We start from the raw sequence: 22,353 nt of genomic DNA, 5'->3' as shown, positions 1-22,353 counted from the left end.
CCACCTTCAGTCTGCTGCTGGACAGCCAGCAGCAGCAGCAGCAGGAGAGGTATGTAATCAGGAGCCCTCCTGCTAAGGGTAGACAGCTGCTCGTTCCACCCCACCCCCCGCCTTAATTGGTTCTCCTCCCTTCCAACGGTGTTGAGGCGGGTGGGAACAGCAGGGGGTGAAGGTGCTGTGTTTAAAGAGGTGGAGTTATGCAGATCTAAAACGCGTGGATTGCAGCAGCAGCAAGCCGAAAAGTGCAGGCATGTAAGGGATCTAGAGGTTGACAACATGTCTTCTTAACGGGAGTCCAGGAGCTCATCTCCACAAATGGACTTTTCAGGATCCTTGGGTGGCTCCGTAGTTTGAAACCAATTCTGGTTATCGCTTCTCGGCCTTTTGGCTAAGATCAAGTGTAGTATCTGTTCTTTTAAGAACACAAGAGCTACGATCTACACTTGACGAGAGCGATCGAACTCGGAAGGAGAAGAGCTTCGGAGCCCAGCTGACATCAGAGAACGAAGGCGGATATCGGTGGGAGGAAGAAGCTCTAAAGAATCCAGAAGAAGACGAAGACTCGGAGAAGAATCGGGCTGTCCTGTGGAATCTTCGAGGAAGAAAATCATCGAGACAAAGACCTTTCGGGGAATTTGTCCAGAACACGACGGGAGAAGAATCTGCATAGCTCCACCCATTCCGGGAAGAGTTCCAGATCCAGCTCCAAGAAGTAACTGCAGGAGGAAAGCCATGGCAAGCGCTGCGAGGAAGGCCGAAAAGAAGAGCCTGGAGCTGGGGACAGCCAGGAGGGCCCAGCCAGGAGCCGATTCTGACCCCAAGGACTCTGCCTCCACGACTGGCCAGCAGAAGGGACCCCAGAAGCCCCGCCACGAAGCTCCAGCCCTGGAGCCATGGATGCGGCAGACGGTGGCCCTGAAGCTGAAGGAAGTGGATGGGAGGGTGCCGGACATGTCCTCGGACGTGTTCTGCCAGAAGATGCTGCTGGATCGAGGCTTCTCCAGGTCGGACACCCTCAGCATCCAGACCTTCTTGACGGGGATCTTCTTCGTCACCTTCGCCACTGTGAACACCTGCAGGAGGTTCTGGGAAATGGTAAGCGCAAAAGGACCGGATAATTCTTTCTCTGCCTTTACAGGTAGCTGCCCTATCCAGAGGGATGAAAGGAGGATCACGGTCTCCATGCGCAACCCGCACACCCCAGGCCAAGACATCTGTACCTTCCTGAGACGCTTCTGTTTGGTTGTGAAGGAACCCTCTCACATCCTGAATGGACTCGGCTTCTGGACAGGTAAGTGGTCGGTGACCGTTAGACTTCACAGGGACCTGGCGTACTCAGACGGACTTCGGCACCTGCCCCCGACATTCTCCCTGGGCAACTCCTACGGCCTCATCTATTACCCGGACATGCCGCGGAACTGCAGGAGATGCGGCAAGAACGGCCACGAGATGAAGGACTGCAAGGAGGATGCCTGCAGGATTTGTCGAGTGACGGGACACAGCTTGAAGGACTGCCCGAAGAAGACGTCCTGCAACCTGTGTGGGCTGGCGGCTCATCTGTACAAGGATTGCCCCAGGCGTGAGAGATCCTGGGCATCGGTGGTTGCGACGACCCCAGCTACGGAGGACAAGGCCCCGACGACCAGGCCTGTGAAGGTCAAGGACGCGACGACCAAGGCCCCAGCGGCCAAGGCCGAGACGACCAAGGCCAAAGCGGTCAAGGAGTCGGTGGCCAAAGCCCCAGCGACGGTCCCAGCAGCTCCGAAGCAGAAGAAAAAGTCAAAGGAGGGTAAGAGTTCTGTCACCCCTCTCTCGATCCCTCCCCCTGCCACCCCCGTCCAATCCCCCCCCACCCCGGCCACCCCTGCTGAGGATTCCACTTCCTCTTCCTCCTTCCCCTACTCCTCAGCAGGTGTCCTTTCCCCTGCCCCGGCAGCCACTCTCCCTCCCCAGACCATGGTAGCGGTGGAATTAACCTTTCCTCCACCCGCCGCTATCTATTCCGAGGAGGATTTTCCCCTTCTTGTCTCCCCAGTTCCAACCCGGGGAAAGAGGAAGGTGGAGGACAGCCCTGCTACTGAATCCTCCAAAAAGAAGATTCTGGATTTCGTAGGCGAAAAGGAGGATACCCTCCCTGAGCCAGAAGAGATGGAGCACATGGTTGAGACCCTGGTGGCCGAGCCAGAAGAGGAGGAACTGGTGGTCGCCGAGATTGAGGCCGCGCTGCTTGACCAGATGGAGGAAGAGGGCCTGCTGGTGATCCCGTCACCAGCAGTCAACACCGACGAGGGACCACCCGACCGGAGTGGTAACTAAGGTGTATTGCCTGCGCTAACTTTTTCTTTTTTCCCTACATGATGGCTAATATTAACTTATTTTCCATTAATGTCAGGAGCATCAAGGACAAGTTCAGACGTCAGACTATTTATGCCTTCCTTACTTCCCAGTTGTGTGATGTTTATATGTTGCAGGAATGTTCCCTTCCCTCCTCTAGGTCCTTCAAACATCTGGCCAGGGAGTGGTCCCACGGTCCATCCTACTGGTCCGGTGGGGGTGACTGCAAGTCTGCGGGGGTCGCAATTCTGATCAGGGGGGGCGCATTCACGCTTGAGTCCGTCCAGGAGCTCATCTGCGGCAGGGCTCTTGTTGTAGATGGCAACTGGGCGGGAGAACCTGTCAGGTTCATCAACGTGTATGCGTCCCCACTGAAGAATGAGCGTTTGGAGCTTTTCCAGACCCTGCGGCTTCAGCTTGCCACCACCAGGACCTTAGTGATGGCCGGGGATTTCAACTGCCCCATCGAGGAGGACGGTCGTAGTTCTGGCACATCTGCCAAGTTGGACATCACGTCCAAGCTGCTCATCGAGATGGTAACCGAGGCCTCTCTTCAGGACGTGGTGGGCTCCATGGGGAGAGGCTCCACGAACTATTCGTGGAGCCGACCCGATGGCTCACTCCGCTCCAGGATTGACTTTGTGTTCACCTCTCGGGCAGTCAGGCAGAGTAGGCACTCGATGGTCTCCTGCTTCTTCTCCGACCACAGAGCCATTCACTTACAAGGTGTCCTCGGCGACGGTTTTCCGTCCGGCCCCGGCTCCTGGAAGCTGAATTGTGCTCTGCTGGCTCAGGATGAAGTCGTGGAGGAGCTGAGAGCAGCCTACGCAATGTGGCAGTCCTACAAGGGTAGCTTCCAAACAGTCTCTGATTGGTGGGAATATGTTAAACTTGAGTTTCGCTGTTTCTTTCAGGCCAAGGGTCGACAACAGGAGTGTGAGAAGAGGAGGGACTTCAGAGGGCTGCAGCGCGAGCTGCGGTCGCTGCAGGACCTTCTTCACTGCGGCTGGGACGTGAGGGAGGAGCTGGAGGAGACCAAGAAGAGCCTGAAAAGGCACTTTGAGGAGGAGTCCAAGCGAATCATCTTCCGTTCCAAAGTGGAGAATCTGGAGAAGGGTGAGAAATGTAACTCATTCTTTTTCAGGAAACTTCATGCCGGTCACACGCCCCTGAACGAGCTGCGAGACGAGAGCGGAAACATGCGACGTGGGAAGGAGGACGTGATGAGGGTCGTCAGCGACTTCTACAGCGAACTCTACTCCCACAAGACTACCGACCCCGACGCTGCTGATAAGTTCCTGTCAGGTATCACTAACCATCTTGATCCTGCAGGCACGGCAGCCTTGGACAAACCTCTGATGGTGGGCGAATTGCTCTCTGCCGCTAAATCCTTTAGGACCGGCAGGACCCCGGGCAGTGATGGTCTTCCAGCGGAGCTCTATGTAGCGCTGGGAGACCTCATCTGTCCGGACCTGTTGGACCTGTACGAGGAGATGGTGGTGGAGGGTAGAATGCCTCCATCTTTGAGGGAAGGAATGGTCACGATCCTGTACAAGCGGAAGGGAGAGAGGTGCGACCTGAGGAATTGGCGTCCCATCACTCTGCTCAACGTGGACTACAAGATCCTGGCCAAGACGATGGCGACACGACTTAAGACGGTCATCGGACGGATCATCCACCCGGACCAGACCTGCGGCATCCCTGGACGTCGCATCGCAGACAGCCTCGCTCTCGTGCGGGACACGGTCGAGTACATCAAGGTCCGCCGCGCACACGCGGCCCTGGTCTCCTTGGATCAGGAGAAGGCCTTCGACCGGGTTTCCCACGAGTTCATGGGCCGAGCTCTGCACCGGTTAGGTTTGGGTAACATGTTTTGTTCGTATGTCCGTCTGATGTATTTTGATATCCACAGCTCGGTGTTGGTGAACGGCTGGAAGACTGACCCCTTCCCTGTCCTCTCTGGGGTCAGACAAGGCTGCCCTCTATCACCTCTTCTTTTTGTTTGTGTTATAGAACTCTTCGCAGAGGCTATCCGGCAGAATGGAGAGATCAGAGGGATCACCGCACCGGGTCCGGGACGACACGAGGTCAAGTGCTCGCTCTACATGGACGACGTCACCGTCTTCTGCGCTGATCGTGGTTCAGTCGACGCCCTCGTCCAGACGTGTGAGAGGTTCGGCCGGGCTTCAGGGGCCAAAGTCAACTGCAGGAAGTCGGAAGCCATGCTCTTCGGGGATTGGCAGCCGGCCTCCTCCGCCCCCTTCCCCTTCAACATTCAACCGGATTTCCTCAAGGTGCTGGGAGTCTGGTTCGGGAAGGAAGGAGCGGCCCTCAAGTCCTGGCAAGAACGCTTGGCCAAGGTGAAGCAACGGATCGGACTCTGGAGCCTCAGACACCTCACTTGTGAGGGTAAGGCACTCGTCCTGCGTAATGAGGTCCTGCCCGTCTTGCAGTACACGGCGCAGGCCTGGCCCCCACACGTCACTGTGTGCAGGGCCATTACCAGGACAGTGTTTCACTTTGTCTGGGGATCCAAGATGGACAGAGTCAGGCGGGCCGTCATGTACAAGGAGCCTCGCAAGGGTGGGAAGGGCGTTCCAGATATCCCCACCCTCCTGCGATCCTCTTTTGTGTGTGATTGTGTCCGCCGGACTTTGCAAGTCAAGAATGGCTCCGCGGGCAGGTCCATGTCTCGCTTCTTCCTGCTTCCTCTTTGGAGGCGACTCGGCTGGGACAAGTGGGACAGCTCCTTCCCCTACAACTGGACGACGCCATGGTTCTACGGAGACGTCGTTCGATTTGTGGGGGAGCATCAACTGGAGGGACTCAAGCCCGACTTGTGGAAGCCCAAAACTATCCACAAGCTAATCAGAGCCAAGGATGACGTGGAGAACATCACAGGACTTCACCAGGACACGCTGGAGACTGTGTGGACAAATGTGTCGTCTGACAGGCTGACCAACGGGCACAAGGACTTGTCGTGGATGGCGATTCAGGGCGGACTGCCCGTCCGGTCATTCATGCATGCCCGGAACCTGTGTAAGACCCGGTACTGCCCAAGGTGCCCCTTCGTGGAGGAAACATCTTTGCACACTTTTTGGGACTGCGGATTTGCACAGCGCCTATTGACTGCACTTGAGGACGACCTGAGGAACTTTGTCCCCAGGGCGAGCCTATCGCACCATTCTGTGCTTTACGGACTCTTCCCTGGGGTTCATACCGTCGGAGCCATCCAGGAGGCTTGGCGCCTTATGAACTGCTTCAAGGATGCCGTTTGGGTCGCCAGGAACCGGCTCATCTTGAGGAGGGAGAGGATGTCCATCCAGGACTGCCGCAGGCTGATCCACAGCCTGCTCAGAGACTATTCCATCATGGACGGTCCGGAGGACGAGGACGAGGACTAAACCCCTCCTCCCCCTCTCCCCTTATGTGTCTTGTCTTTCAATAAAGCTTCGGGCCTGTGATTTTCCCCTCCCCATCCCCTTTTTCCCAATCCCCATCCCTTATCACGGTTCGTCGTACTGTATTGATTGACATGCTTTTTCTTTCAGATTGAGTGTTTTGTGTAGCATAGGGGTGTGATGTGTCTAGTTAGTGCGTCGTATCCTCATGCTATGTAAATATGATGTAGAATTCTGTGTGTACTGGGCTGCGGCACTGTACACTGTCTGTTAACTTATTTTTTGTGCTAATAAAAGATATATTCAATCAAAAATCTGTTCTTATCAGTTTAATATCTGATACGTCCCCTATCTGGGAACCATATATTAAATGGATTTTTAGAACAGGGAGATGGAAAAAGAGCTTGCTCTGTCCACTCCACGCATTGACCTGGTATTGCAGTATCTCCAGGACCGGTGCACCCCTTCTTTAATGCAGTTTCTAAAATCAGAAAGAATTGAATTCAATGTTTTTTGTTCATTTTGCTTGTTTGTCGGATTTTGGGATGGACTCTTTGGCTTTGCTTTTCTTCTCCTCATTGGATTTTTCATGTTCAAAGTTGCAGAAGCCAGATTACAAGCTCATTTTGGTTCAACTTCAGCAACTGTGCATTGCATTGCCATGAAATGTGATGCAACGCTATCTTTCTAGCTCTCCCTTTTTACTTCCTTTTGGATAAACAGACATATTAGGCAAGCATTTTGGAACTTTCACCTAAATAACTACAGGTGGTGAGATAAGCTGCACAATATAATTGACCTTTCAGTATATTGTTGCACACACACCATCTATTTAGCAAATTCCCTTGTTATCAACAGCAGCCTTTTAAACTCACCTGAGCTAACAGGTATGTGCGCTGGTTACTCTGCTGCGCTTAAAATTTCTTTTTTGGTTTGCTACAATGCCTTTTCTGAAACGTTGTCTCCTTCTGCTGGAACACTGACTTCTTTCATTTAATGCCTGCAGACTATAAAAGAGAACCCAACCCAAAAAGTTTGGTTGATTAGTCTGTGGCATTCTGTTAAACTGTTGCTTATGGCGGTCTCTGTGAGCTTCTCAGCGACATTCAGCCAGCCAGGTATCCTGCCTGCAGTAGATGGAATGTGGCAATGGAACGCTGGCTGCGCGTGTCATAATAGGCTCTGAGCCTTTATATACCTGTGCACAGCAGCAGCCACCTTCAGTCTGCTGCTGGACAGCCAGCAGCAGCAGCAGCAGGAGAGGTATGTAATCAGGAGCCCTCCTGCTAAGGGTAGACAGCTGCTCGTTCCACCCCACCCCCCGCCTTAATTGGTTCTCCTCCCTTCCAACGGTGTTGAGGCAGGTGGGAACAGCAGGGGGTGAAGGTGCTGTGTTTAAAGAGGTGGAGTTATGCAGATCTAAAACGCGTGGATTGCAGCAGCAGCAAGCCGAAAAGTGCAGGCATGTAAGGGATCTAGAGGTTGACAACATGTCTTCTTAACGGGAGTCCAGGAGCTCATCTCCACAAATGGACTTTTCAGGATCCTTGGGTGGCTCCGTAGTTTGAAACCAATTCTGGTTATCGCTTCTCGGCCTTTTGGCTAAGATCAAGTGTAGTATCTGTTCTTATCAGTTTAATATCTGATACGTCCCCTATCTGGGGACCATATATTAAATGGATTTTTAGAACAGGGAGATGGAAAAAGAGCTTGCTCTGTCCACTCCACGCATTGACCTGGTATTGCAGTATCTCCAGGACCGGTGCACCCCTTCTTTAATGCAGTTTCTAAAATCAGAAAGAATTGAATTCAATGTTTTTTGTTCATTTTGCTTGTTTGTCGGATTTTGGGATGGACTCTTTGGCTTTGCTTTTCTTCTCCTCATTGGATTTTTCATGTTCAAAGTTGCAGAAGCCAGATTACAAGCTCATTTTGGTTCAACTTCAGCAACTGTGCATTGCATTGCCATGTAATGTGATGCAATGCTATCTTTCTAGCTCTCCCTTTTTACTTCCTTTTGGATAAACAGACATATTAGGCAAGCATTTTGGAGCTTTCACCTAAATAACTACAGGTGGTGAGATAAGCTGCACAATATAATTGACCTTTCAGTATATTGTTGCACACACACCATCTATTTAGCAAATGCCCTTGTTATCAACAGCAGCCTTTTAAACTCACCTGAGCTAACAGGTATGTGCGCTGGTTACTCTGCTGCGCTTAAAATTTCTTTTTTGGTTTGCTACAATGCCTTTTCTGAAACATTGTCTCCTTCTGCTGGAACACTGACTTCTTTCATTTAATGCCTGCAGACTATAAAAGAGAACCCAACCCAAAAAGTTTGGTTGATTAGTCTGTGGCATTCTGTTAAACTGTTGCTTATGGCGGTCTCTGTGAGCTTCTCAGCGACATTCAGCCAGCCAGGTATCCTGCCTGCAGTAGATGGAATGTGGCAATGGAACGCTGGCTGCGCGTGTCATAATAGGCTCTGAGCCTTTATATACCTGTGCACAGCAGCAGCCACCTTCAGTCTGCTGCTGGACAGCCAGCAGCAGCAGCAGCAGGAGAGGTATGTAATCAGGAGCCCTCCTGCTAAGGGTAGACAGCTGCTCGTTCCACCCCACCCCCCGCCTTAATTGGTTCTCCTCCCTTCCAACGGTGTTGAGGCGGGTGGGAACAGCAGGGGGTGAAGGTGCTGTGTTTAAAGAGGTGGAGTTATGCAGATCTAAAACGCGTGGATTGCAGCAGCAGCAAGCCGAAAAGTGCAGGCATGTAAGGGATCTAGAGGTTGACAACATGTCTTCTTAACGGGAGTCCAGGAGCTCATCTCCACAAATGGACTTTTCAGGATCCTTGGGTGGCTCCGTAGTTTGAAACCAATTCTGGTTATCGCTTCTCGGCCTTTTGGCTAAGATCAAGTGTAGTATCTGTTCTTATCAGTTTAATATCTGATACGTCCCCTATCTGGGGACCATATATTAAATGGATTTTTAGAACAGGGAGATGGAAAAAGAGCTTGCTCTGTCCACTCCACGCATTGACCTGGTATTGCAGTATCTCCAGGACCGGTGCACCCCTTCTTTAATGCAGTTTCTAAAATCAGAAAGAATTGAATTCAATGTTTTTTGTTCATTTTGCTTGTTTGTCGGATTTTGGGATGGACTCTTTGGCTTTGCTTTTCTTCTCCTCATTGGATTTTTCATGTTCAAAGTTGCAGAAGCCAGATTACAAGCTCATTTTGGTTCAACTTCAGCAACTGTGCATTGCATTGCCATGTAATGTGATGCAATGCTATCTTTCTAGCTCTCCCTTTTTACTTCCTTTTGGATAAACAGACATATTAGGCAAGCATTTTGGAGCTTTCACCTAAATAACTACAGGTGGTGAGATAAGCTGCACAATATAATTGACCTTTCAGTATATTGTTGCACACACACCATCTATTTAGCAAATGCCCTTGTTATCAACAGCAGCCTTTTAAACTCACCTGAGCTAACAGGTATGTGCGCTGGTTACTCTGCTGCGCTTAAAATTTCTTTTTTGGTTTGCTACAATGCCTTTTCTGAAACGTTGTCTCCTTCTGCTGGAACACTGACTTCTTTCATTTAATGCCTGCAGACTATAAAAGAGAACCCAACCCAAAAAGTTTGGTTGATTAGTCTGTGGCATTCTGTTAAACTGTTGCTTATGGCGGTCTCTGTGAGCTTCTCAGCGACATTCAGCCAGCCAGGTATCCTGCCTGCAGTAGATGGAATGTGGCAATGGAACGCTGGCTGCGCGTGTCATAATAGGCTCTGAGCCTTTATATACCTGTGCACAGCAGCAGCCACCTTCAGTCTGCTGCTGGACAGCCAGCAGCAGCAGCAGCAGGAGAGGTATGTAATCAGGAGCCCTCCTGCTAAGGGTAGACAGCTGCTCGTTCCACCCCACCCCCCGCCTTAATTGGTTCTCCTCCCTTCCAACGGTGTTGAGGCGGGTGGGAACAGCAGGGGGTGAAGGTGCTGTGTTTAAAGAGGTGGAGTTATGCAGATCTAAAACGCGTGGATTGCAGCAGCAGCAAGCCGAAAAGTGCAGGCATGTAAGGGATCTAGAGGTTGACAACATGTCTTCTTAACGGGAGTCCAGGAGCTCATCTCCACAAATGGACTTTTCAGGATCCTTGGGTGGCTCCGTAGTTTGAAACCAATTCTGGTTATCGCTTCTCGGCCTTTTGGCTAAGATCAAGTGTAGTATCTGTTCTTATCAGTTTAATATCTGATACGTCCCCTATCTGGGGACCATATATTAAATGGATTTTTAGAACAGGGAGATGGAAAAAGAGCTTGCTCTGTCCACTCCACGCATTGACCTGGTATTGCTGTATCTCCAGGACCGGTGCACCCCTTCTTTAATGCAGTTTCTAAATTCAGAAAGAATTGAATTCAATGTTTTTTGTTCATTTTGCTTGTTTGTCGGATTTTGGGATGGACTCTTTGGCTTTGCTTTTCTTCTCCTCATTGGATTTTTCATGTTCAAAGTTGCAGAAGCCAGATTACAAGCTCATTTTGGTTCAACTTCAGCAACTGTGCATTGCATTGCCATGTAATGTGATGCAATGCTATCTTTCTAGCTCTCCCTTTTTACTTCCTTTTGGATAAACAGACATATTAGGCAAGCATTTTGGAGCTTTCACCTAAATAACTACAGGTGGTGAGATAAGCTGCACAATATAATTGACCTTTCAGTATATTGTTGCACACACACCATCTATTTAGCAAATGCCCTTGTTATCAACAGCAGCCTTTTAAACTCACCTGAGCTAACAGGTATGTGCGCTGGTTACTCTGCTGCGCTTAAAATTTCTTTTTTGGTTTGCTACAATGCCTTTTCTGAAACGTTGTCTCCTTCTGCTGGAACACTGACTTCTTTCATTTAATGCCTGCAGACTATAAAAGAGAACCCAACCCAAAAAGTTTGGTTGATTAGTCTGTGGCATTCTGTTAAACTGTTGCTTATGGCGGTCTCTGTGAGCTTCTCAGCGACATTCAGCCAGCCAGGTATCCTGCCTGCAGTAGATGGAATGTGGCAATGGAACGCTGGCTGCGCGTGTCATAATAGGCTCTGAGCCTTTATATACCTGTGCACAGCAGCAGCCACCTTCAGTCTGCTGCTGGACAGCCAGCAGCAGCAGCAGCAGGAGAGGTATGTAATCAGGAGCCCTCCTGCTAAGGGTAGACAGCTGCTCGTTCCACCCCACCCCCCGCCTTAATTGGTTCTCCTCCCTTCCAACGGTGTTGAGGCGGGTGGGAACAGCAGGGGGTGAAGGTGCTGTGTTTAAAGAGGTGGAGTTATGCAGATCTAAAACGCGTGGATTGCAGCAGCAGCAAGCCGAAAAGTGCAGGCATGTAAGGGATCTAGAGGTTGACAACATGTCTTCTTAACGGGAGTCCAGGAGCTCATCTCCACAAATGGACTTTTCAGGATCCTTGGGTGGCTCCGTAGTTTGAAACCAATTCTGGTTATCGCTTCTCGGCCTTTTGGCTAAGATCAAGTGTAGTATCTGTTCTTATCAGTTTAATATCTGATACGTCCCCTATCTGGGGACCATATATTAAATGGATTTTTAGAACAGGGAGATGGAAAAAGAGCTTGCTCTGTCCACTCCACGCATTGACCTGGTATTGCTGTATCTCCAGGACCGGTGCACCCCTTCTTTAATGCAGTTTCTAAATTCAGAAAGAATTGAATTCAATGTTTTTTGTTCATTTTGCTTGTTTGTCGGATTTTGGGATGGACTCTTTGGCTTTGCTTTTCTTCTCCTCATTGGATTTTTCATGTTCAAAGTTGCAGAAGCCAGATTACAAGCTCATTTTGGTTCAACTTCAGCAACTGTGCATTGCATTGCCATGTAATGTGATGCAATGCTATCTTTCTAGCTCTCCCTTTTTACTTCCTTTTGGATAAACAGACATATTAGGCAAGCATTTTGGAGCTTTCACCTAAATAACTACAGGTGGTGAGATAAGCTGCACAATATAATTGACCTTTCAGTATATTGTTGCACACACACCATCTATTTAGCAAATGCCCTTGTTATCAACAGCAGCCTTTTAAACTCACCTGAGCTAACAGGTATGTGCGCTGGTTACTCTGCTGCGCTTAAAATTTCTTTTTTGGTTTGCTACAATGCCTTTTCTGAAACGTTGTCTCCTTCTGCTGGAACACTGACTTCTTTCATTTAATGCCTGCAGACTATAAAAGAGAACCCAACCCAAAAAGTTTGGTTGATTAGTCTGTGGCATTCTGTTAAACTGTTGCTTATGGCGGTCTCTGTGAACTTCTCAGCGACATTCAGCCAGCCAGGTATCCTGCCTGCAGTAGATGGAATGTGGCAATGGAACGCTGGCTGCGCGTGTCATAATAGGCTCTGAGCCTTTATATACCTGTGCACAGCAGCAGCCACCTTCAGTCTGCTGCTGGACAGCCAGCAGCAGCAGCAGCAGGAGAGGTATGTAATCAGGAGCCCTCCTGCTAAGGGTAGACAGCTGCTCGTTCCACCCCACCCCCCGCCTTAATTGGTTCTCCTCCCTTCCAACGGTGTTGAGGCGGGTGGGAACAGCAGGGGGTGAAGGTGCTGTGTTTAAAGAGGTGGAGTTATGCAGATCTAAAACGCGTGGATTGCAGCAGCAGCAAGCCGAAAAGTGCAGGCATGTAAGGGATCTAGAGGTTGACAACATGTCTTCTTAACGGGAGTCCAGGAGCTCATCTCCACAAATGGACTTTTCAGGATCCTTGGGTGGCTCCGTAGTTTGAAACCAATTCTGGTTATCGCTTCTCGGCCTTTTGGCTAAGATCAAGTGTAGTATCTGTTCTTATCAGTTTAATATCTGATACGTCCCCTATCTGGGGACCATATATTAAATGGATTTTTAGAACAGGGAGATGGAAAAAGAGCTTGCTCTGTCCACTCCACGCATTGACCTGGTATTGCAGTATCTCCAGGACCGGTGCACCCCTTCTTTAATGCAGTTTCTAAAATCAGAAAGAATTGAATTCAATGTTTTTTGTTCATTTTGCTTGTTTGTCGGATTTTGGGATGGACTCTTTGGCTTTGCTTTTCTTCTCCTCATTGGATTTTTCATGTTCAAAGTTGCAGAAGCCAGATTACAAGCTCATTTTGGTTCAACTTCAGCAACTGTGCATTGCATTGCCATGTAATGTGATGCAATGCTATCTTTCTAGCTCTCCCTTTTTACTTCCTTTTGGATAAACAGACATATTAGGCAAGCATTTTGGAGCTTTCACCTAAATAACTACAGGTGGTGAGATAAGCTGCACAATATAATTGACCTTTCAGTATATTGTTGCACACACACCATCTATTTAGCAAATGCCCTTGTTATCAACAGCAGCCTTTTAAACTCACCTGAGCTAACAGGTATGTGCGCTGGTTACTCTGCTGCGCTTAAAATTTCTTTTTTGGTTTGCTACAATGCCTTTTCTGAAACGTTGTCTCCTTCTGCTGGAACACTGACTTCTTTCATTTAATGCCTGCAGACTATAAAAGAGAACCCAACCCAAAAAGTTTGGTTGATTAGTCTGTGGCATTCTGTTAAACTGTTGCTTATGGCGGTCTCTGTGAGCTTCTCAGCGACATTCAGCCAGCCAGGTATCCTGCCTGCAGTAGATGGAATGTGGCAATGGAACGCTGGCTGCGCGTGTCATAATAGGCTCTGAGCCTTTATATACCTGTGCACAGCAGCAGCCACCTTCAGTCTGCTGCTGGACAGCCAGCAGCAGCAGCAGCAGGAGAGGTATGTAATCAGGAGCCCTCCTGCTAAGGGTAGACAGCTGCTCGTTCCACCCCACCCCCCGCCTTAATTGGTTCTCCTCCCTTCCAACGGTGTTGAGGCGGGTGGGAACAGCAGGGGGTGAAGGTGCTGTGTTTAAAGAGGTGGAGTTATGCAGATCTAAAACGCGTGGATTGCAGCAGCAGCAAGCCGAAAAGTGCAGGCATGTAAGGGATCTAGAGGTTGACAACATGTCTTCTTAACGGGAGTCCAGGAGCTCATCTCCACAAATGGACTTTTCAGGATCCTTGGGTGGCTCCGTAGTTTGAAACCAATTCTGGTTATCGCTTCTCGGCCTTTTGGCTAAGATCAAGTGTAGTATCTGTTCTTATCAGTTTAATATCTGATACGTCCCCTATCTGGGGACCATATATTAAATGGATTTTTAGAACAGGGAGATGGAAAAAGAGCTTGCTCTGTCCACTCCACGCATTGACCTGGTATTGCAGTATCTCCAGGACCGGTGCACCCCTTCTTTAATGCAGTTTCTAAAATCAGAAAGAATTGAATTCAATGTTTTTTGTTCATTTTGCTTGTTTGTCGGATTTTGGGATGGACTCTTTGGCTTTGCTTTTCTTCTCCTCATTGGATTTTTCATGTTCAAAGTTGCAGAAGCCAGATTACAAGCTCATTTTGGTTCAACTTCAGCAACTGTGCATTGCATTGCCATGTAATGTGATGCAATGCTATCTTTCTAGCTCTCCCTTTTTACTTCCTTTTGGATAAACAGACATATTAGGCAAGCATTTTGGAGCTTTCACCTAAATAACTACAGGTGGTGAGATAAGCTGCACAATATAATTGACCTTTCAGTATATTGTTGCACACACACCATCTATTTAGCAAATGCCCTTGTTATCAACAGCAGCCTTTTAAACTCACCTGAGCTAACAGGTATGTGCGCTGGTTACTCTGCTGCGCTTAAAATTTCTTTTTTGGTTTGCTACAATGCCTTTTCTGAAACGTTGTCTCCTTCTGCTGGAACACTGACTTCTTTCATTTAATGCCTGCAGACTATAAAAGAGAACCCAACCCAAAAAGTTTGGTTGATTAGTCTGTGGCATTCTGTTAAACTGTTGCTTATGGCGGTCTCTGTGAGCTTCTCAGCGACATTCAGCCAGCCAGGTATCCTGCCTGCAGTAGATGGAATGTGGCAATGGAACGCTGGCTGCGCGTGTCATAATAGGCTCTGAGCCTTTATATACCTGTGCACAGCAGCAGCCACCTTCAGTCTGCTGCTGGACAGCCAGCAGCAGCAGCAGCAGCAGGAGAGGTATGTAATCAGGAGCCCTCCTGCTAAGGGTAGACAGCTGCTCGTTCCACCCCACCCCCCGCCTTAATTGGTTCTCCTCCCTTCCAACGGTGTTGAGGCGGGTGGGAACAGCAGGGGGTGAAGGTGCTGTGTTTAAAGAGGTGGAGTTATGCAGATCTAAAACGCGTGGATTGCAGCAGCAGCAAGCCGAAAAGTGCAGGCATGTAAGGGATCTAGAGGTTGACAACATGTCTTCTTAACGGGAGTCCAGGAGCTCATCTCCACAAATGGACTTTTCAGGATCCTTGGGTGGCTCCGTAGTTTGAAACCAATTCTGGTTATCGCTTCTCGGCCTTTTGGCTAAGATCAAGTGTAGTATCTGTTCTTATCAGTTTAATATCTGATACGTCCCCTATCTGGGGACCATATATTAAATGGATTTTTAGAACAGGGAGATGGAAAAAGAGCTTGCTCTGTCCACTCCACGCATTGACCTGGTATTGCAGTATCTCCAGGACCGGTGCACCCCTTCTTTAATGCAGTTTCTAAAATCAGAAAGAATTGAATTCAATGTTTTTTGTTCATTTTGCTTGTTTGTCGGATTTTGGGATGGACTCTTTGGCTTTGCTTTTCTTCTCCTCATTGGATTTTTCATGTTCAAAGTTGCAGAAGCCAGATTACAAGCTCATTTTGGTTCAACTTCAGCAACTCTGCATTGCATTGCCATGTAATGTGATGCAATGCTATCTTTCTAGCTCTCCCTTTTTACTTCCTTTTGGATAAACAGACATATTAGGCAAGCATTTTGGAGCTTTCACCTAAATAACTACAGGTGGTGAGATAAGCTGCACAATATAATTGACCTTTCAGTATATTGTTGCACACACACCATCTATTTAGCAAATGCCCTTGTTATCAACAGCAGCCTTTTAAACTCACCTGAGCTAACAGGTATGTGCGCTGGTTACTCTGCTGCGCTTAAAATTTCTTTTTTGGTTTGCTACAATGCCTTTTCTGAAACGTTGTCTCCTTCTGCTGGAACACTGACTTCTTTCATTTAATGCCTGCAGACTATAAAAGAGAACCCAACCCAAAAAGTTTGGTTGATTAGTCTGTGGCATTCTGTTAAACTGTTGCTTATGGCGGTCTCTGTGAGCTTCTCAGCGACATTCAGCCAGCCAGGTATCCTGCCTGCAGTAGATGGAATGTGGCAATGGAACGCTGGCTGCGCGTGTCATAATAGGCTCTGAGCCTTTATATACCTGTGCACAGCAGCAGCCACCTTCAGTCTGCTGCTGGACAGCCAGCAGCAGCAGCAGCAGGAGAGGTATGTAATCAGGAGCCCTCCTGCTAAGGGTAGACAGCTGCTCGTTCCACCCCACCCCCCGCCTTAATTGGTTCTCCTCCCTTCCAACGGTGTTGAGGCGGGTGGGAACAGCAGGGGGTGAAGGTGCTGTGTTTAAAGAGGTGGAGTTATGCAGATCTAAAACGCGTGGATTGCAGCAGCAGCAAGCCGAAAAGTGCAGGCATGTAAGGGATCTAGAGGTTGACAACATGTCTTCTTAACGGGAGTCCAGGAGCTCATCTCCACAAATGGACTTTTCAGGATCCTTGGGTGGCTCCGTAGTTTGAAACCAATTCTGGTTATCGCTTCTCGGCCTTTTGGCTAAGATCAAGTGTAGTATCTGTTCTTATCAGTTTAATATCTGATACGTCCCCTATCTGGGGACCATATATTAAATGGATTTTTAGAACAGGGAGATGGAAAAAGAGCTTGCTCTGTCCACTCCACGCATTGACCTGGTATTGCAGTATCTCCAGGACCGGTGCACCCCTTCTTTAATGCAGTTTCTAAAATCAGAAAGAATTGAATTCAATGTTTTTTGTTCATTTTGCTTGTTTGTCGGATTTTGGGATGGACTCTTTGGCTTTGCTTTTCTTCTCCTCATTGGATTTTTCATGTTCAAAGTTGCAGAAGCCAGATTACAAGCTCATTTTGGTTCAACTTCAGCAACTGTGCATTGCATTGCCATGTAATGTGATGCAATGCTATCTTTCTAGCTCTCCCTTTTTACTTCCTTTTGGATAAACAGACATATTAGGCAAGCATTTTGGAGCTTTCACCTAAATAACTACAGGTGGTGAGATAAGCTGCACAATATAATTGACCTTTCAGTATATTGTTGCACACACACCATCTATTTAGCAAATGCCCTTGTTATCAACAGCAGCCTTTTAAACTCACCTGAGCTAACAGGTATGTGCGCTGGTTACTCTGCTGCGCTTAAAATTTCTTTTTTGGTTTGCTACAATGCCTTTTCTGAAACGTTGTCTCCTTCTGCTGGAACACTGACTTCTTTCATTTAATGCCTGCAGACTATAAAAGAGAACCCAACCCAAAAAGTTTGGTTGATTAGTCTGTGGCATTCTGTTAAACTGTTGCTTATGGCGGTCTCTGTGAGCTTCTCAGCGACATTCAGCCAGCCAGGTATCCTGCCTGCAGTAGATGGAATGTGGCAATGGAACGCTGGCTGCGCGTGTCATAATAGGCTCTGAGCCTTTATATACCTGTGCACAGCAGCAGCCACCTTCAGTCTGCTGCTGGACAGCCAGCAGCAGCAGCAGCAGGAGAGGTATGTAATCAGGAGCCCTCCTGCTAAGGGTAGACAGCTGCTCGTTCCACCCCACCCCCCGCCTTAATTGGTTCTCCTCCCTTCCAACGGTGTTGAGGCGGGTGGGAACAGCAGGGGGTGAAGGTGCTGTGTTTAAAGAGGTGGAGTTATGCAGATCTAAAACGCGTGGATTGCAGCAGCAGCAAGCCGAAAAGTGCAGGCATGTAAGGGATCTAGAGGTTGACAACATGTCTTCTTAACGGGAGTCCAGGAGCTCATCTCCACAAATGGACTTTTCAGGATCCTTGGGTGGCTCCGTAGTTTGAAACCAATTCTGGTTATCGCTTCTCGGCCTTTTGGCTAAGATCAAGTGTAGTATCTGTTCTTATCAGTTTAATATCTGATACGTCCCCTATCTGGGGACCATATATTAAATGGATTTTTAGAACAGGGAGATGGAAAAAGAGCTTGCTCTGTCCACTCCACGCATTGACCTGGTATTGCAGTATCTCCAGGACCGGTGCACCCCTTCTTTAATGCAGTTTCTAAAATCAGAAAGAATTGAATTCAATGTTTTTTGTTCATTTTGCTTGTTTGTCGGATTTTGGGATGGACTCTTTGGCTTTGCTTTTCTTCTCCTCATTGGATTTTTCATGTTCAAAGTTGCAGAAGCCAGATTACAAGCTCATTTTGGTTCAACTTCAGCAACTGTGCATTGCATTGCCATGTAATGTGATGCAATGCTATCTTTCTAGCTCTCCCTTTTTACTTCCTTTTGGATAAACAGACATATTAGGCAAGCATTTTGGAGCTTTCACCTAAATAACTACAGGTGGTGAGATAAGCTGCACAATATAATTGACCTTTCAGTATATTGTTGCACACACACCATCTATTTAGCAAATGCCCTTGTTATCAACAGCAGCCTTTTAAACTCACCTGAGCTAACAGGTATGTGCGCTGGTTACTCTGCTGCGCTTAAAATTTCTTTTTTGGTTTGCTACAATGCCTTTTCTGAAACGTTGTCTCCTTCTGCTGGAACACTGACTTCTTTCATTTAATGCCTGCAGACTATAAAAGAGAACCCAACCCAAAAAGTTTGGTTGATTAGTCTGTGGCATTCTGTTAAACTGTTGCTTATGGCGGTCTCTGTGAGCTTCTCAGCGACATTCAGCCAGCCAGGTATCCTGCCTGCAGTAGATGGAATGTGGCAATGGAACGCTGGCTGCGCGTGTCATAATAGGCTCTGAGCCTTTATATACCTGTGCACAGCAGCAGCCACCTTCAGTCTGCTGCTGGACAGCCAGCAGCAGCAGCAGCAGCAGGAGAGGTATGTAATCAGGAGCCCTCCTGCTAAGGGTAGACAGCTGCTCGTTCCACCCCACCCCCCGCCTTAATTGGTTCTCCTCCCTTCCAACGGTGTTGAGGCGGGTGGGAACAGCAGGGGGTGAAGGTGCTGTGTTTAAAGAGGTGGAGTTATGCAGATCTAAAACGCGTGGATTGCAGCAGCAGCAAGCCGAAAAGTGCAGGCATGTAAGGGATCTAGAGGTTGACAACATGTCTTCTTAACGGGAGTCCAGGAGCTCATCTCCACAAATGAACTTTTCAGGATCCTTGGGTGGCTCCGTAGTTTGAAACCAATTCTGGTTATCGCTTCTCGGCCTTTTGGCTAAGATCAAGTGTAGTATCTGTTCTTATCAGTTTAATATCTGATACGTCCCCTATCTGGGGACCATATATTAAATGGATTTTTAGAACAGGGAGATGGAAAAAGAGCTTGCTCTGTCCACTCCACGCATTGACCTGGTATTGCAGTATCTCCAGGACCGGTGCACCCCTTCTTTAATGCAGTTTCTAAAATCAGAAAGAATTGAATTCAATGTTTTTTGTTCATTTTGCTTGTTTGTCGGATTTTGGGATGGACTCTTTGGCTTTGCTTTTCTTCTCCTCATTGGATTTTTCATGTTCAAAGTTGCAGAAGCCAGATTACAAGCTCATTTTGGTTCAACTTCAGCAACTGTGCATTGCATTGCCATGTAATGTGATGCAATGCTATCTTTCTAGCTCTCCCTTTTTACTTCCTTTTGGATAAACAGACATATTAGGCAAGCATTTTGGAGCTTTCACCTAAATAACTACAGGTGGTGAGATAAGCTGCACAATATAATTGACCTTTCAGTATATTGTTGCACACACACCATCTATTTAGCAAATGCCCTTGTTATCAACAGCAGCCTTTTAAACTCACCTGAGCTAACAGGTATGTGCGCTGGTTACTCTGCTGCGCTTAAAATTTCTTTTTTGGTTTGCTACAATGCCTTTTCTGAAACGTTGTCTCCTTCTGCTGGAACACTGACTTCTTTCATTTAATGCCTGCAGACTATAAAAGAGAACCCAACCCAAAAAGTTTGGTTGATTAGTCTGTGGCATTCTGTTAAACTGTTGCTTATGGCGGTCTCTGTGAGCTTCTCAGCGACATTCAGCCAGCCAGGTATCCTGCCTGCAGTAGATGGAATGTGGCAATGGAACGCTGGCTGCGCGTGTCATAATAGGCTCTGAGCCTTTATATACCTGTGCACAGCAGCAGCCACCTTCAGTCTGCTGCTGGACAGCCAGCAGCAGCAGCAGCAGGAGAGGTATGTAATCAGGAGCCCTCCTGCTAAGGGTAGACAGCTGCTCGTTCCACCCCACCCCCCGCCTTAATTGGTTCTCCTCCCTTCCAACGGTGTTGAGGCGGGTGGGAACAGCAGGGGGTGAAGGTGCTGTGTTTAAAGAGGTGGAGTTATGCAGATCTAAAACGCGTGGATTGCAGCAGCAGCAAGCCGAAAAGTGCAGGCATGTAAGGGATCTAGAGGTTGACAACATGTCTTCTTAACGGGAGTCCAGGAGCTCATCTCCACAAATGGACTTTTCAGGATCCTTGGGTGGCTCCGTAGTTTGAAACCAATTCTGGTTATCGCTTCTCGGCCTTTTGGCTAAGATCAAGTGTAGTATCTGTTCTTATCAGTTTAATATCTGATACGTCCCCTATCTGGGGACCATATATTAAATGGATTTTTAGAACAGGGAGATGGAAAAAGAGCTTGCTCTGTCCACTCCACGCATTGACCTGGTATTGCAGTATCTCCAGGACCGGTGCACCCCTTCTTTAATGCAGTTTCTAAAATCAGAAAGAATTGAATTCAATGTTTTTTGTTCATTTTGCTTGTTTGTCGGATTTTGGGATGGACTCTTTGGCTTTGCTTTTCTTCTCCTCATTGGATTTTTCATGTTCAAAGTTGCAGAAGCCAGATTACAAGCTCATTTTGGTTCAACTTCAGCAACTGTGCATTGCATTGCCATGTAATGTGATGCAATGCTATCTTTCTAGCTCTCCCTTTTTACTTCCTTTTGGATAAACAGACATATTAGGCAAGCATTTTGGAGCTTTCACCTAAATAACTACAGGTGGTGAGATAAGCTGCACAATATAATTGACCTTTCAGTATATTGTTGCACACACACCATCTATTTAGCAAATGCCCTTGTTATCAACAGCAGCCTTTTAAACTCACCTGAGCTAACAGGTATGTGCGCTGGTTACTCTGCTGCGCTTAAAATTTCTTTTTTGGTTTGCTACAATGCCTTTTCTGAAACGTTGTCTCCTTCTGCTGGAACACTGACTTCTTTCATTTAATGCCTGCAGACTATAAAAGAGAACCCAACCCAAAAAGTTTGGTTGATTAGTCTGTGGCATTCTGTTAAACTGTTGCTTATGGCGGTCTCTGTGAGCTTCTCAGCGACATTCAGCCAGCCAGGTATCCTGCCTGCAGTAGATGGAATGTGGCAATGGAACGCTGGCTGCGCATGTCATAATAGGCTCTGAGCCTTTATATACCTGTGCACAGCAGCAGCCACCTTCAGTCTGCTGCTGGACAGCCAGCAGCAGCAGCAGCAGGAGAGGTATGTAATCAGGAGCCCTCCTGCTAAGGGTAGACAGCTGCTCGTTCCACCCCACCCCCCGCCTTAATTGGTTCTCCTCCCTTCCAACGGTGTTGAGGCGGGTGGGAACAGCAGGGGGTGAAGGTGCTGTGTTTAAAGAGGTGGAGTTATGCAGATCTAAAACGCGTGGATTGCAGCAGCAGCAAGCCGAAAAGTGCAGGCATGTAAGGGATCTAGAGGTTGACAACATGTCTTCTTAACGGGAGTCCAGGAGCTCATCTCCACAAATGGACTTTTCAGGATCCTTGGGTGGCTCCGTAGTTTGAAACCAATTCTGGTTATCGCTTCTCGGCCTTTTGGCTAAGATCAAGTGTAGTATCTGTTCTTATCAGTTTAATATCTGATACGTCCCCTATCTGGGGACCATATATTAAATGGATTTTTAGAACAGGGAGATGGAAAAAGAGCTTGCTCTGTCCACTCCACGCATTGACCTGGTATTGCAGTATCTCCAGGACCGGTGCACCCCTTCTTTAATGCAGTTTCTAAAATCAGAAAGAATTGAATTCAATGTTTTTTGTTCATTTTGCTTGTTTGTCGGATTTTGGGATGGACTCTTTGGCTTTGCTTTTCTTCTCCTCATTGGATTTTTCATGTTCAAAGTTGCAGAAGCCAGATTACAAGCTCATTTTGGTTCAACTTCAGCAACTGTGCATTGCATTGCCATGTAATGTGATGCAATGCTATCTTTCTAGCTCTCCCTTTTTACTTCCTTTTGGATAAACAGACATATTAGGCAAGCATTTTGGAGCTTTCACCTAAATAACTACAGGTGGTGAGATAAGCTGCACAATATAATTGACCTTTCAGTATATTGTTGCACACACACCATCTATTTAGCAAATGCCCTTGTTATCAACAGCAGCCTTTTAAACTCACCTGAGCTAACAGGTATGTGCGCTGGTTACTCTGCTGCGCTTAAAATTTCTTTTTTGGTTTGCTAC

The 22,353-nt window shown here is 47.7% G+C and overlaps 13 non-coding genes and 1 pseudogene across 13 annotated transcripts; all 14 read left to right on the top strand.

The window, feature by feature from the left end:
- The first annotated feature begins 368 nt into the window (after window positions 1-368).
- LOC141227296 (U2 spliceosomal RNA) lies at window positions 369-446 on the top strand (annotated as a pseudogene).
- A 5,564-nt stretch (window positions 447-6,010) lies between these two features.
- On the top strand, window positions 6,011-6,202 carry LOC141227179 (U2 spliceosomal RNA). Its single transcript, XR_012294276.1, has one exon. It is a non-coding gene; the product is annotated as a U2 spliceosomal RNA (small nuclear RNA).
- A 1,115-nt stretch (window positions 6,203-7,317) lies between these two features.
- Window positions 7,318-7,508, top strand: LOC141227583 (U2 spliceosomal RNA). Its single transcript, XR_012294573.1, has one exon. It is a non-coding gene; the product is annotated as a U2 spliceosomal RNA (small nuclear RNA).
- A 1,115-nt stretch (window positions 7,509-8,623) lies between these two features.
- On the top strand, window positions 8,624-8,814 carry LOC141227582 (U2 spliceosomal RNA). The gene has a single exon (XR_012294572.1). It is a non-coding gene; the product is annotated as a U2 spliceosomal RNA (small nuclear RNA).
- Window positions 8,815-9,929: 1,115 nt separating this feature from the next.
- On the top strand, window positions 9,930-10,120 carry LOC141227001 (U2 spliceosomal RNA). The gene has a single exon (XR_012294114.1). It is a non-coding gene; the product is annotated as a U2 spliceosomal RNA (small nuclear RNA).
- Window positions 10,121-11,235: 1,115 nt separating this feature from the next.
- LOC141227000 (U2 spliceosomal RNA) lies at window positions 11,236-11,426 on the top strand. The gene has a single exon (XR_012294113.1). It is a non-coding gene; the product is annotated as a U2 spliceosomal RNA (small nuclear RNA).
- Window positions 11,427-12,541: 1,115 nt separating this feature from the next.
- Window positions 12,542-12,732, top strand: LOC141227581 (U2 spliceosomal RNA). The gene has a single exon (XR_012294571.1). It is a non-coding gene; the product is annotated as a U2 spliceosomal RNA (small nuclear RNA).
- Window positions 12,733-13,847: 1,115 nt separating this feature from the next.
- Window positions 13,848-14,038, top strand: LOC141227580 (U2 spliceosomal RNA). Its single transcript, XR_012294570.1, has one exon. It is a non-coding gene; the product is annotated as a U2 spliceosomal RNA (small nuclear RNA).
- A 1,118-nt stretch (window positions 14,039-15,156) lies between these two features.
- Window positions 15,157-15,347, top strand: LOC141227579 (U2 spliceosomal RNA). The gene has a single exon (XR_012294569.1). It is a non-coding gene; the product is annotated as a U2 spliceosomal RNA (small nuclear RNA).
- A 1,115-nt stretch (window positions 15,348-16,462) lies between these two features.
- LOC141227578 (U2 spliceosomal RNA) lies at window positions 16,463-16,653 on the top strand. Its single transcript, XR_012294568.1, has one exon. It is a non-coding gene; the product is annotated as a U2 spliceosomal RNA (small nuclear RNA).
- A 1,115-nt stretch (window positions 16,654-17,768) lies between these two features.
- On the top strand, window positions 17,769-17,959 carry LOC141227577 (U2 spliceosomal RNA). The gene has a single exon (XR_012294567.1). It is a non-coding gene; the product is annotated as a U2 spliceosomal RNA (small nuclear RNA).
- Window positions 17,960-19,077: 1,118 nt separating this feature from the next.
- On the top strand, window positions 19,078-19,268 carry LOC141227576 (U2 spliceosomal RNA). The gene has a single exon (XR_012294566.1). It is a non-coding gene; the product is annotated as a U2 spliceosomal RNA (small nuclear RNA).
- Window positions 19,269-20,383: 1,115 nt separating this feature from the next.
- On the top strand, window positions 20,384-20,574 carry LOC141227575 (U2 spliceosomal RNA). Its single transcript, XR_012294565.1, has one exon. It is a non-coding gene; the product is annotated as a U2 spliceosomal RNA (small nuclear RNA).
- A 1,115-nt stretch (window positions 20,575-21,689) lies between these two features.
- LOC141227574 (U2 spliceosomal RNA) lies at window positions 21,690-21,880 on the top strand. The gene has a single exon (XR_012294564.1). It is a non-coding gene; the product is annotated as a U2 spliceosomal RNA (small nuclear RNA).
- Window positions 21,881-22,353: the final 473 nt, after the last annotated feature.

This window comes from Phyllobates terribilis, unplaced genomic scaffold, assembly GCF_046119375.1.
Source record: "Phyllobates terribilis strain yellow unplaced genomic scaffold, ASM4611937v1 Scaffold_416__1_contigs__length_1633014, whole genome shotgun sequence".
In the NCBI taxonomy this organism is placed as follows: Eukaryota; Metazoa; Chordata; class Amphibia; order Anura; family Dendrobatidae; genus Phyllobates; species Phyllobates terribilis.
Note: the sequence above shows the minus strand (reverse complement) of the source record. Positions and strands in the feature narration are given on the sequence as shown.